General features: G+C 36.1%; 1 protein-coding gene across 8 annotated transcripts in view; it reads right to left on the minus strand.

Annotated features, from left to right (window-relative positions):
* The window catches only part of ZFAND6 (zinc finger AN1-type containing 6), a 73539-nt gene that overhangs the window by 25337 nt on the left and 32812 nt on the right, over positions 1–15390 (minus strand). Inside the window, exon 2 of one of the 8 annotated variants that reach the window (XM_082448886.1) lies at positions 7303–7459. The exons of 6 other annotated variants lie outside the window; for them this stretch is intronic. The gene's annotated coding sequence lies outside the window, so the exon portion shown is untranslated. Of the gene's footprint in view, positions 1–7302; positions 7460–15390 lie in introns of those variants that run through there. One more of the 8 variants, XM_082448887.1, reaches the window with a different exon arrangement.

A 15390-nucleotide genomic window follows, 5' to 3' on the forward strand; every position in this document is an offset into this window, starting at 1 on the left:
AATCCGTGGTGTCTTAATAATTATAAAATCATTCAATAACTGGACTGGGAAGACATCCATATTCCTGAAACTGATAGTTTCTGTCTGCCTGGTATGTTTCCTTCCTCTTTCAGATTAACAGAACCTCTCTTTCCTGTGGGAAGACCATTTCATTTGCTTTGGGTAGGCTTAAGTTTCCTAGTTTGTATTAGTTTGTAATTGCAGCCCTAAGAAATTAATACATCTGCCTTTCTATTTTAAATATTCTTAAAATCCTCTTTTGTTAAGTGCCTATTTAAGTTTTTTGTGCATTTTTTTCTGTTGGATTGTCTTTTGCTTACTTTACCTTCCACGACGGTTTGTCTTTCCATTTTTAATGGTGTCTTGAAACCAAAATTCACCTTAATATGATTTTGTTAACAATTATCTTTTATAGTTATTTTAAAAATCTTTGCCTACTCCAAGGTCACGAAGATGCTCTCTATTTTCCTTCTAATTTTATTATTTTACCTTTCACATTTAGATCTGTAATCCATCTGGAGTTGATTTTTTGTATGGAATAAGGTAGGGATTAAGATTCGTGTTTTTCTCCATATGGTTATCTAATTAACCCAAATCCATTTATTGAAAAGACTGTCCTCTCCCTACTGCACTGCAGTCTCACTCTTGTCCATACATGGGTTATCATACACATAATGCGGGTCTTTTCCTAGACTCTCAATTCTATCCCACTGGTCTATTCGTCTATCCTGTTTCAAGTTATTATAGATTTTGGATAGCTGGTATCAGTTTTATTCTTCCTCAAGATTGTGTTGCTTATTCTTGGCACTTTCCATTTCCATACAAATTTTAGATTCAGTTTGTCAATTTCTATGGGGGGGGGGTTGGTGGGGGGGGACCTGTTAGGGTTGTGTTGAATCTACAGATGTACAAACACAGCAGACTCCTAAATTTATTTAGGTCTTCTTTAAGTTCTCAGTAATGTTTTGACAGTGTTCGTGCAGGTCTTGCATATTTCTTGTTAGATATTCCTAGGTATTTAATTTGTTAAAAGGCAATACATGGTATCTTTTTAAAATTTCATTTTCTATTTGTTGCCAGCCTCCAAGGTGGCCCCCAATGATCCCCATGCCTCCTGATAGTCTGGCCCTTTGTAGTCCCCTCCCACATTTTATCAGTGTTGGTCTGGATAACCAACAGAGTACTGTGGAAGTGTTGGTTTGTCATTTCTGAGTCTAGTCATAAAAGACAACTGTACATTATGGCTACTGCCTTGCTCTCTCTCTCTTGTGGATCACTCACTGCGGGGAAGGCGGCTACCACTGTCATAAGGACAGCCCCACTTGCTGAGTAACTGAGGTCTCTGGCCAAAAGGTGTATGAGTGAACTTGGAAGCAAATCCTTCAGCCCTGGTTAAGTCTTTGGATGACTGCAACCTTGGCTAACATCTGGGGCTGCAACCTCATGAGAGACTCTGAGCCAAAATTATACAGCTAAACTACGTCTATATTCCTGACAGAAACTGTGTGAGACAATAAGTGTTTGTTGTTTTAAACCATGAAGTTTTTGGAATAATTTGCTATATAGCAATTGATAACTAATACAGTTACTGGTATATTAGGTCTCCTTGCTTCTGTTCTTATCTTCCTATGGTGTATTTTCAATACAGCAGCCAGTGATCATGTTAAAATCTAAAGCAGATCACACTGCTTGCTTACTCAAAATCCTTCAATTCACCAAGTAAAAGCCAAACACCTTACCATGACTTAAAGGCTCTTTATAATCTGTTCCCCCATTACCTGACCTCCTCTCCCACTCCTCCCTGATCATATACAGATATGCCAGGTATGCTCCTGTCATAAGGCCTTTGTAACTGCTGTAACTTCTACCCTCCAGAAGTCACTACAACTAGGTTCCCTCATCTCCTTCAGGTCCTTTGCTCAAATGTCATCTTCTGAGAGAGGGCTTCCTTTACCCCATTTAAAATTGCAACCAGCATCCTTTATTACCCTTTCTAGTTTTATTTTTCTTCAATGCCTTTCATCTTAATTTACTATTAAATTACACTTATCTCTCTTCCCTCTACTAAAATGTTACCTCTGTAACAGCAGAGATTTTGTCCATTTTGTTCACTGATGCTTAAAAATAATGCCTGGCACATGGCAGACATTCAATATTTGTTGAATGCATGAAGGAAACTGTGCTGGCAAGGTAGCAGCAGCCTTGTACTATAACCTGTAGTAACCAAGTATCTACCACAAGGCAAACAGGCTGCAATAGGCTCTTTTAAAAGAAACTGAATTTGCTGTTTGAGAAAAGATCTAGGTTTGCCAGCAGGGCCCACTACATATGTTATACAGTTTGTGCACTTAACAAAGATGCTTAGCCTCACACTCTAAGCTGTGGGGTATCTTTTCTAATTCATTTCACTCAGAGAGAGGTTCATTTAGCAATTTGCCTAAGTTGGCATACCAAACATAGTAATTTTATAATTAAAGTTGTAGTCAATTTTACGTTCTCAAACCGACCTAGGTTCCATACTGCGTATCTTAAAGAATTAGGCAGTTACTACCTGCACAAGGCAACCCAATACCTTTTTTTGCAAAATGGGGAACCCACTCAAATTTTCCCATTGGTTTCCACATTCATGGGCTTTCATTCACTTTTCTTCTCCAAAAGACTAACAAAATAGGCTCTATGTATGCAAGATCCACATTTATGAACCTTCATTTTATTTCTTCTTCTTTGACCTTAAACCTCATAATTCAACATGCATGAATTTGTGCTTCACCTCCCTGTCCCCAGCCCCTTTAAGAAATCTCTTCTCCTAAGGCAAATCTCCAACTTAGTTTCCAATACTTGTAAATGAATGTTTCTCCCTGATTTCTTCCATTGTATGGTCAATCTCTAAATTAAATCTCTCCTGTTCTTTTGAAGCTTTGTATAACACTTTTTATACAAATAACTGGCTTTACCATTTGGTTTTATTTAATAATATTTATATAGTGCTTTATGTGCCAAGCACTGTTCTAAGCACGTTTATAAACTTCAACTCTTTTATCCTCATAACAAACCTAGGCAATAGGTATTATCACCATATCACAGACAAGCATGGGGAGGTTGAAGTAAATTGCTTAAAGTCATACAGCTAGTAGTAAGTGATGGAACTAATAGTCAACCTTAGCAGTCTGGCTGGAGTCCATGCCCTAGGTCAGTAATTCTCAAAGCTTATCTGTGGACCCCCTGGGGATCCAACCCCTGAGATCCTCTCAGAGGCCCAGGAGGTCAAAACTATTTTCATAAAAGCAAGAACTTGTTATTTGCCTTTTCACTGTGTCGACTGGCAGCATAAAAGCAATGGAAGGTAAAACAAGCTGGAGCCTTGGCTTCATGCACCAAACTGTACTAGCAGTCAGCAGCCACTGTATTCTTCATCACCATACTCTTACCTTCTTCCCCCCCAAAAAGCACCACTTAACGAATATTCCTGATTAAACAATAAAAGTACTAATTTTATTAAATCTTGAAACTAATTATACTTCACTGTATTCTTCCTCTTTGACCTATTCTGGGATACAGGTACTGCACAGTAAAGTCTTCCTCATTCTAGTTTCCTACCCACATACCCCAAATTGAAGTCTACCCTTGGACAGAATCTGGGCATACAGCTCTTAGTTTCTCATTTCAGGGAAAGGCCTACTAAGGACACATACCCCACAAACTCAGAGTTATGGGAGCTATTTATAGTAATCAACATCGAATTTCAATATGAATTGAAATATGAACAATGAACAAATAATATAGTCTGTAAAGACTAATATAAAAGAGAAAAACCAAATTAAATACACAAAATGATTATTTAGTTTTTTCAGGGTTGTATCCCCAACACTGTAGATTACGAGTTGGTAAACTTTTTCTCTAAAGGGCCTGATAAGTAAATAATTTAGGCTTTGTGTGCCATATAGTCTGTGGTAACTACTCATCTCCACTTTGGTAGTGAGAAAGAAGCCACAAATACTGCATTGGCCAAAAAGTTCATTCGGGTTTTTCCATAACATCTTACAGTCATAAATCCAAGACTCCTTCTTTACCCACAGCTCACAAAGGGCAGGTACATAAAAGGTGTCCTTTGTCTCACAGACAGTGATCACCTGTTAGGAGATCTCTTAATCTTACTTCCCACTGAGATGATTTCTTGATTACAAGTGTGAGGGAAAGGTTTCTAACATCCTCCTACCAAAGTTTATAAAAGGATGCATTGATTAGTAAGTGCTTATACCTACTATTTTTAATTATGGGGAAGGATAAAGCAAGTACGGTATCTTATCAGGCGAGAGAATCTTGTGTGTCTGGAATACAGGATGGACTAATCCTAGAAACAGTAAGGCCATATAGTGAAGGCTCTGTATCCACGCTAAGGTGTCTGAATTTAAACCTATAAGCAATGGAGAATCCCATCACCCTATAATGGGAAGGAGGGTTTAACAAGTGCTGTTCACTAAACACATCACTATGATTTTTTTATATACTTCATGGTGCGCTGAAAAGGATTTAAGGTGACTTTAAAAATGCATGCTATACGACAACATTAGACAGAAGCAAAAATGGTCAATCCAAGACAAAGTGGTAGAAAAAATGAGGAGTCAGGTATATTGTCAAAACAAAACGCATGCCCATAGGGCTTTTTTGCTAATTAGAAGCCATTCAGCTGACTCTACTCTTCCTAGTAGCCAATGCAAAGGATATGACTAGTTAAGAGGTACAATATTCAAAAGAAAAATGAAATCAATTACTCAGAAATACAATTAACCTTGACTTTTAACATAAGAGTTGACTTGACAATTAACATAAGAGTGAGTGTTTCATATATAGTTTATAAGGAGAACACAATGTGATATGTGGTATGGTCAACAATATCTGTAAAGTAAAATACAAGTTTCTGGGGTTGTTTATTAGTACCACCTTTCAAGATAAACCAATATCATGGCCAACTTCAGTTAACAGCCAGTCTACAAGCAGCCAGAGTCAAAAATAAAATCTCAAAACATCTAAGGGTGTGCATGGGCTTACGCATGCTTATCCATTCAGGCAATCATTAAATTAATTTAATTAATTTAAATTAATTTCTCTTAAGTGTGCTTCTACTTCTTATAACTAGGCATTCTGTCAATGATTGCTGAGGCAGAGGGCACAGGTGAAGAGAAAACTGAGATGGTAGATTGGGTTGAACATTTCTGCTTCAAGCAGAACAGTTCCTTTTTAGTATTTTTAAATATCAGGTTTCTGTAAAAGATCTCATTTGAACAAAGGGTTCAAATGGCTAAAACAAATACGGAAAAACTATTCTAAGCTCCTGATTAAAAACATACAATGCTCAACAGTAAGCCAATCTAAGGTTAACAGAATATCATGAACAGTTTAGGGCATAACTACCAGCCCAGTTAGGCAGCCACTCCACCTCTGAAATAAATGCTCTGAGTGGGGTATCCATAGGTCATCATGTAATCTTAAGTTCTCCAAACCTTCTCCCTAAATTAAAAAATCAGATCAGAAAAGTACATACTTCGATATACATTAGTAAGTACTCACTGAAAACATTAGGTGTCATGTACTAGGCCCTGTGCTAAGCACTTTAGATGAACTGTCTCATTTAGTTTCACCATATCTATATGAGGAAGGTAATATTATCAGCCCCCTCCCTGCTTCCTAATCAGTTAAACAAATTGCAGTTAGACTTGCCAACTATTGACTCCTTGTTAACATTCCCTTTTAATACAACCTGTACTACCTACACGTCTTAACTCTTGTTGCTCCATTGGTACCATGGGATAATATCTCCAGAAAAGTTAAGCAGACATGGGTGAAAACCTGACCCAATGAACCAATCTGAAAAGGCTGGGGTGGAGAAGAGGAAGAACACCAAACACATAGAAAGGTACCAAAGCTGTAAACCTCTTGCCAATTCCACAAGATTTTTCACATATCTTTTAAAATAATCTCCCCCTTTCCCTTTTTCAGTTAGAATGGGTATCTGTTCAGATGTGTTCTGGCCCCTGATTAGATTCCAGTAAACAGCAAGGTCTCACAGAGCATAAAGCCATGTTTCTACTTCTTGCTACAACCTCCCCCCGCAACACCTACCGTGTTTCTAAACACACAGTAAGAGTGATGGTCAGTGCTGAAACCCAGACTACTTTTTTTAGGCTTTAGTAGGATCATCCCCAACACAGGAGATTCTCTTACAATAAAACCACTGATACCTAATCCTTCCTGAAAGACTTAATAATGCACCATCTATAACACTACCAGTGCTTCTAGATTAAAAAGCACTCTATCAGCAACTAAATGTAAAAAAATGGCTCACTTTAATCCAAGAAGCAGTCACTACTGACAGAACTCAAAACCTGCAACACCACTTAATTCACCCATCCATGCCTTTATTTTAAAATAACATTATAATGACTTTGCTGAATTTGCTAAAAATCACTTTACCTAAAACCCAGAGAAAATATACCTAACTTTCACCAACATTCTTTAAGACATATTTTTGCTTCCTTTCCTCCTCTTTTGTGGAGTTACATCTGATGCAAGACCAATCTTTCATGTTCCAGACAAATACAGCTGTGTGTCATCAAGAAATGTCATGTTTAGGGACTTCCCTGGTGGCGCAGCGGTTAAGAATCCGCCTGCCAATGCATGGGGCATGGGACATGGGTTCGATCCCTGGTCCGGGAAGATCCCACATGCCGTAGAGCCACTAAGTCCATGCACCACAACTACTGAGCCTGCATGCCACCACTACTGAGCCTGTGTGCCTACAGCCCGTGCTCCACAACAAGAGAAGCCACTGCAGTGAGAAGCCCATGCACTACAACAAAGACCCAACACAGCCAAATAAATAAATTTTTAAAAAATTATTAAGTATAATTTAAGTTATTAAATTATTTCCAAGAGCAATTTTCTATACTAATATCTAACATCATATTCCCCAAATACATTTTCATGACTGTTTGGTTAAAGTATTAATTTTAAAAGGCTGAAATCAACTGCAAAATAAAGAGAGATCTAAAGAATTATATTCTTTTGCTTCACAGTAATGGAATAATGATGAAAAAAGATGTATGGCTATTAAGTGATATTCTCAAAAATATTTTATAAATAAAAATCTACCACCCACTCCACCCTCAACATCGCACCCACCAGAAAAAAAATAGACCCTAAAAAATATCTCATCACACTGATGTGTTATCTTTAAGCACTTTAGATTTTAAAAATTTTAAATTATGCCTAATTACATAGGGTTACAGGCTTAAGTCTACTCACACAGTTGAGGTTGATGAGCAAACAGCTGTTCTGTATCTTGAGACAGACATTAGCTTCCTGCCTTCCCTATCCTCATAAGCAGCTAAACTTTGAGTTTTATGCAAGAAAACATTTTAAAGCCTTCAGTGTTTTACTGCAGCAGACTTCAGATTCATTCCTGTAACACATTTAACATGAAACAGAGTTGAGACAGTTCAAATTGACTATGTACATTTTAATTGTCTAAACTTTTAAGGAGTGCTTTCACTATTATAACTATATAAAAAGGGTTGCTATGTAAAATTAAGAAAAACATTTCATTTGGTATCTGACACTAATGTATAATTTAACAATATGTAACTTTAACATATAGATTTTTCTTCACCTGGCCACAGGCTAGGTAAGGAAGAATTACTTTTTATAATCATTTGTACCCAAAGTAAGCAAAACTAGGTATTTTTTCTTTTTTCCTAAAGTTTAGCTAATTTCTTTAGCATAAAGAGCCACCAATTAAAGAACAACTTTTACAAGGAGATAGCGGGGTGCCCTCAGTGTCCCAAGAATATCCTTTGGGACCCTCCTGACTGGGGAGAAAGAGACTCTTGGTCCCGTTGTAACAGAAAGAGGAGCCATATTTCTAACATTTACAATGAAGGGTTACACCACATTTCCCCACAGATTAAAATTTCTGTAGTATCATTATTGTGACAGGTTACTCAAGTGTTATAGAAAGCTTGTCTGGAAAATAAAACTGCGTTCAATCAATATGTCCTAAAATAGCTAGATAACAATTTTTCCCCCATAAAGGTACATTATTAACCCCAATTTCTATAGTAAATTTTAGGAAAAGTTTTAGGATTTTACAGAGTAAATTTACTATTTGTATTAACAACATGGTTTTAAAACACCATGAGAAATAGACAGCATCCAAACACTCAAAATTCACTGGCTAATTTTTAAAGTTTTACTTAATGCTGAAAATTGACTGTATATTTGCTATGTCATAAAAGATTACTAAAGGTTTTAGGATTCATTCAAAATAACTCAAATGTTTCTTTATTATCTACTTATACTGTACATATAAATAATTTAAAAAATAACTCAGAGCTTTATAAAAGTTGTAACTGATAGAATAATTTTCACTTAAGTTAAAATATTTGTTCAACAGGCTAACTGTGCTTCAGTATAACTTATTAAAACTTTCTGATTTTCACCACAGGTTTAAATGAGTCTACAGTAAACTACAACGCTAAAAAATAAATTGCACCAATCATGGGCTGTAAAAACAGAAACATCCTTTCTATAAAATAATAATTAACATTTAATGAGTGATTACGGTGCAAGAGACACCATCCCCAGAATTTTACATGCACACTTAATCCTCATTCTACCCTAAAAGGCAGGTGAAATTATTACCAACTCTTTTCAGGTTGTGGAACTGAAGTTTAAAGATATTACGAACTTGCTGATGATTACACAGCTAATAAGTGGCAGAGAAAGGACTTGAATCCAGGTTTATTTGTCTCCAAAGCCTGGTGTTCTTACGTATCAAGCTAGATTATAAGCAAGAGCAATCTACTGCACCGATCAAACTATATCTGAAATTGGTATAAACCATATCTGGCACTGGTATCTGGATTTGGTACTCTATGTTAAGTATGATATTGATAAATGAGTGTTATCAGGAAACCAACAGGATGGTTATAAATTCAGGAAAGCTACCTCTCACAAGAAACTGTTAGAAACGGGAGTACATAACCTAGAGAAAACATAAAAAGGGAATGCATTATGAAGGGCTGTTAAAGAGAAGCAAAGAGCAGTCTTATCTCACAAGTAGCACAAGAGTACAAAATTTGAAACAATGTGTCAAAGTCTCAGGAGACAAATTCCAGTTCAACACAAAATACTTCCTAAAGCTAAAGAATCCAACAGTTAGAACAGTCTCCCTCCTATATTACTGGGTTTGTGCAATTAAATATTTGAACTTCAACTATCATACTAATAATGGATTCAGGCAAAATTACCATTTGTTAAAATTCTTTGTGGATGAAAGTTTGATGAGGAAGAGCATATATAACTCCCAAAGTATCTCCCCACAAATTACTTATTGGAGAAGGGAAAATAATAACGTTTAAGTGGAAGAACTTGGCAGATACTACATTAATCAAAAGATCAAAGTTGGTATCACTGAAAACAGGACAAATGGACATATGCCTCCTGATGTGATGCCCTGAGAAGCACACAGCAGTAATGTAGAATTCCTGCCCAAGCTACTATATTTCCTAAATTTCATCACAAGGACACATGAGACAAACCCAAATTGAGGGATATTCTATAAATAAATGGTCTGTCACTCTTCAAAAGTGTCAATGTCATAAAAGACAAAGAAAGGTTAAGGAAATGGTTCTGATTAAAGGAAAATAGAGACATGACAACTAAACACAATGAATGATTGTGGGCTGGATCCTAGACTGAGAAAAAAATTATTAAAGAACATTATTGAGGAAACTAGAGAAATCTGAATGTGGGCTGTGTATTAGAGAATTGTATTATATCAGTGTTAAATTTCCTTGATATGATAACTGGAATGTCCTTGAAAATATAAGAATGCTGTTTTTAGAAAATATATGTCTAAGTACTATATGGTAAAGGGACACAGGATGCATGCAACTTATTCTCAGTTCGGAAAAAAAAAAAATATAACAGAATGATAGCACAAATGTAGCAAAATGTTAACAATGAGTGAATCTTGCCAGGGGGTATATGGGAATTATTTGTATTATTAATGCAACTTCCTATAAATTTGAGATTATTTCAAAATAAAACCTAAGAAAAATAAATATTTGGACCTGATATTCTAAAGATTTCAACCAAATACCTAACAATAACGAGCGAACCATTATTTCCTATCTCATCTCCATACACTCAAACTCTAATTCAACAGCAATCTAAACTGATTTGTGGTTATCCATTTTAATCAACTGTAAGAAATAGTGCTCTCATTGAAAACATCAGATGTGAATGCTTATGAGTCAAGTGAATGTCTGCCTCCTCTCAACCTTCTTACTCTATTGCAGTTAAAGAGACAAACTTCTCCAATAAAGCAGGGTTATTCCTCAACTGGATATGCAGTAGCAGGTGTGTCCTTGTTAAAAACTCCAAATTAAATTAATTTCTAGTTATGCCAGGTAGCAAAGCAATACCAAAGCAAGAGTTAATGAGTGATCAATAATATACAAGGGAAATACTAAAACAAACGTCCCACCCAAACAAACTCTGTTATGCCAATAAGAAGCCAACAAAGCACACACTGACCTACAGAGCACCTGGAAAAGACAAGATAACAGAATGTTAATCACTGAGAGGCCAAAACACAAATATTTCTGTGGCATAAAACCACAAAATAAATTAAAGGAGAGGGAGGAAAGAGGTGGAAAAAAGAGAGAGAAAATGAATAAAATAAAATGTGCAAGAAAGGAGAAAATCTTCACTATTACCTCACTAATTTCATGTTCTCCTTCCTCTCCAATGGCTTAACCTATTTTCCCTCATTTTAACTTATTTTGGATTGTCTTTTACCTACTATAAGAGTCAGTCTTTGTAAGACTGCGACAGTTGTTAAGAGCATAGCTTTGACTATATTGTAATTATTTGCATCCTATGCCCATACTTCATTTTTGTTTTACTTGTCAGTAGGCCCAGAACAGCAGTCTCTCTAGTAAGAAATCTCACAAACAATCCACCTCGGAAAGGAGCAGAACAACTCGTCACTTAGCTCACAGTCTAACAGAGACAGAGACAGAGGCAGCAATTGGAGGGGTAGATAGCCAGCAAAACTGAAGAGTCAGGACAAAGTTGACCTGGGACGAAGGGCTGAATTTAGTCTCCTATACTAATCTGGATATACCCTCTTATCAGGTATGAGCAACGTTAACTGGTACAATATTTACTGGTACACTTTAGCTAATTCCAGGTCTGGAACAGTGTTACTGAGCCATGTGGCCTTCTTTCAGGCAGGCTCTGTATCACATTAATCTTTGTAACTCAGCAGCACCAAACATTACCTTGTTTGTTTAAAAAAGGCATTTTAATTTTAATAAGTCCTTGTAGAATGCCCAACTGCAAAACAGGCAAAATTATTTTATCCCACTCCCTGCCTTCTCTCCCTTTTTCTCAGGTAGCATGTGTCAAATACTCTACCCAATCTACCTGCTAACTCTCCAAATTTTTCCTCTGACCTCAATTCAAACTCCATTTCCCTAAATGCTGCAGTAAATGCTGTTATAATAAAAGGATTAGAATAACCCACACTGTGACTGAAATCTGACCAACTCAAAATTTAATCCAATTTTAAACCTAAAATCCCTAACTTAAGAAATATGGGATGTGTATATGGGCATTTGTATGTATACATATGAATATATTTGGGAGGGCAGGGAGCAAGTTTTCAGGTACAACCTGCTTCTAAATCAATTCTTAACTACACTGCCGAAAAGATTATAACATATATACATGAGTCAGCAAATACAGCTTACTTCACAGGTTTCATTAAGTCAGATCAACATGGTCTGCATCTGAATTTCCAGCAAACCCCTAATATATGACATGACAAATTATGAACCTTTCTTTATCTGTAGCTTCTTCTGTATTTCCCTTAACCCATCTGTACTATACAGGTCCCTATTCTGAAGAGAAAGGGGGTGCTATAGAAAGAAATGAAAAAAGACTCCAAAACAATAAAGTTTAATATGAGGTGGAAATACTAGGGGGTAGAGGACAGGAAGTGTATAAAATAGCCATGGTTCAACTAGCCCATTCAAAATTTAGCATATTCTTAACACAACATTGTAAATCAACTATACTTAAAAAAAAAAAAAAGCTCTTTGAGAACAACTGTGCTGAAAAGGAATTAGCATATTCTTATAAATTTGAGTTTTAAATAAGGAATGCCATTTTATAAGACGTTTTAGTTAAAGGAAAAGGTAATAGCCTTTTTTGGGGGGGAGGGAGATAAAGAATAAAACAAAAGTATAAGAATAGGAGTAACAGCTGGCAATTCAACTCTTTCCCTGAGATAAATTTTGACCTTCTGGTTTAATATAAATTTTTCTATCTCCCCCATCAAAACCAAGAAACAAGGCCTTACATTTAAACTACAGCAAAGCTCCCATTTACAGGTATTTACACACATGTCCCTGAAAAGACTTGTACTCAATTGTTCATAGTGGCCTTATTTATAGTAGCCAAGAACTGGAAACAATCCAAATATCCATCAAATGTGAATGGATAGACAAATTGCAGTATATCCACACAATGGAATACTATTCAGTAATAAAAAGAAATAAACTACTTATGAACATAACAACATGAGTGAATCTCCAAATTATTATGCTAAGTGAAAAAAGACAAATACGACTATATAACGTATGACTCAATTTACATGAATTGCTACAAAAAGCAACTATGACAGAAAGTAGATCCAGGGACCAGGGGTAGGAGACAAGATTAACTCCAAAGTGTGACAGAAATGCTCCACATCACGATCAAAGTGATGGTTATACAACTATTTTCAACTGTCATACTAAAACTGCACATTTTAAATGCGTAAATTTTATTGTATGCAGATTTATCTCAATAAAACTACTTTTTAAAAATAATAAAAAAGGACAGTGGAGTAGAGAAAGCCATTTTGGTTCAAAATATTACTCAGATTTATACCTATGCTAGGTAAAGGATAAATATTACAAATATGAGTTACACCAAGATGAGCCACATAACTAATGAGTTCAAGTTTCTGCAAGTATCAGTTTTCCACTAAATAATTATTTTATTTTTTACATTTTAAAATAATTTTCTAAAAAATTATCCTCATTTAGATATAAGCAGAAAAACAAACTTTCCCCTTTCTTACCTTCTCTCCATATCAACTTCTTATATCATTTCAAAAACCTGGAAATGATTTGGTACCTTAAACAAGATCAACTCGGACTGCTTTTTAAAATAACACGTTACTGGGGCTTCCCTGGTGGAGCAGTGGTTAAGAATCCGCGTGCCAGTGCAGAGGACACAGGTTCGAGCCCTGGTCCGGGAAGATCCCACATGCCGCAGAGCAACCAAGCCCGTGCGCCACAACTACTGAGCCTGCGCTCTAGACCCTGCGAGCCACAACTACTGAAGCCCACGCGCCTAGAGCCCATGCTCCGCAACAAGAGAAGCCACCGCAATGAGAAGCCTGCACACCGCAACAAAGAGTAGCCCCCGCTCGCCACAACTAGAGAAACCCTGCACGCAGCAACAAAGATCCAAAGCAGCCAAAAATAAATAAATAAATAAATTTATTTTTAAAAATAAAATAAAAGGCAGCATAGCTTATTCCTTTCATCAAGAATCACTTCTGAATGTTTCCTAATTCTTCATAAAATACAGAAAAGCAGTTTCCCCTCACTTCTTTGTCCAATTACTAGTTATGCTACAAACTAATTCATGCTCCTGAAGAGTTTATCAGGTAAGAACTTTCATTAAAAACAAAAATCCTTCTCCTGAAAAGTTTAGTAACCAGTAATCAAATATAAAACCTAAAGATTACCTTATAATAAGCTGGGTAATTTGAGGCCAAGAGATTTCTTCAGAGAACTTAAAAGAATCTTAAAGTATTAAAAAAAAAAACCCTGTAATTTATTTGAAACATTTTTACTCATTTACTACAAAGTTGAAATGCTAAAAACAACAGCTATTTTTTTTAAAAAAAGAGCAGCCTTTTATTTAAACAAATTTTCTCAATTCTATTAGTATAATGGTTATATCAAAATTGCCAAGATAAAACACTCCCGGGTAAACACCTTCAATGAACCCATTCACTCATCACTGACTATATGCAGAGTTGTGAGGGATATAAAAAATATAAGACACAAATCCAGCCTCAATGAGTTAGGTGTGGTTCTTTGTCTCATAACTCTTACCATTTAGAAGTCTGAATAAATTAAACTGTTACTACCCATCTAATAAAAATGTTAATTTGAACAACTGACGTTTTAAATACCATGTTCTGTTCACTGAGAATATATAGTTGATTTTAAAAAAAGTTTCCAATAAACATCAAACCATTTTTTGTCTATAAATCCTGTTGCATTTATCCCAGTTAATAATTATCTTGTAGATAAATATTATCTGTTGCAAGTGAGATATGTATATATGGAGAAAACTAAATATAAAAACACCACTACTTAGAAACAAAGTACATGTTAATACACAAGCCACTTTCCTGGTGAAATTTAGACCATGTAATTCAGCCCACTACATTTTAATAACATAATATTTTAGGAGCCATCTGTCTTGCCCACCACTGTATTTCTAGTATCTGGCACACCTGCATAGAACAGGTGTTCTAGGCACTCAAATGTTTATATAATGGATTAACACTTGACTTGCATTTACCCACATCACAAAAACAAACCCTGAACCCCTATATACCAATTATAGGAAATCCGATCACCTGTGTAAAAATCAAATTACCAGTCTTTTCCATCTTTAATTTTTAGGATCAATCTGGGAATGCTTTAACAGTGTAGAACACACTAATCCAGTTTAAATTAGCTCCTTTCCTCCTTCAGGCCATTAAATAGTGAAGCGGATTAATCTATGACAATCTAAAATTAGTGTGCCAGATGACAAGTCTGTGTTTAAAACTTTCTAATTTGTACTATATTCTCTTCAGGAATTTAATGTAACCCATAGGTCATTTAAGACACAAAAACTATATACAAGTACAATCAAAGTAGTCTCTTTTTCACAGCATTACAACATCCTACGTGTGGGCTTCCCTGATGGCACAGTGGTTAAGAATCTGCCTGCCAATGCAGGGGACACGGGTTCGAGCCCTGGTCCGGGAAGATCCCACATGCCACAGAGCAACTATGCCTGTGTGCCACAACTACTGAGCCCGTGAGCCTGGAGCCCGTGCTCCGCAACAAAAGAAGTCACCGCAGTGAGAAGCCCACTTGCCGCAACTAGAGAAAGCCTGCACGCAGCCACGAAGACCCAATGCAGCCAAAAAAAAAAAAAAAAAATCCTATCTGTATATTTTCACTACTTCTAATGCTGAAAAAATCA

This window comes from Balaenoptera physalus, assembly GCF_965194825.1.
Source record: "Balaenoptera physalus genome assembly, chromosome: 2".
Lineage (NCBI taxonomy): Eukaryota > Metazoa > Chordata > Mammalia > Artiodactyla > Balaenopteridae > Balaenoptera > Balaenoptera physalus.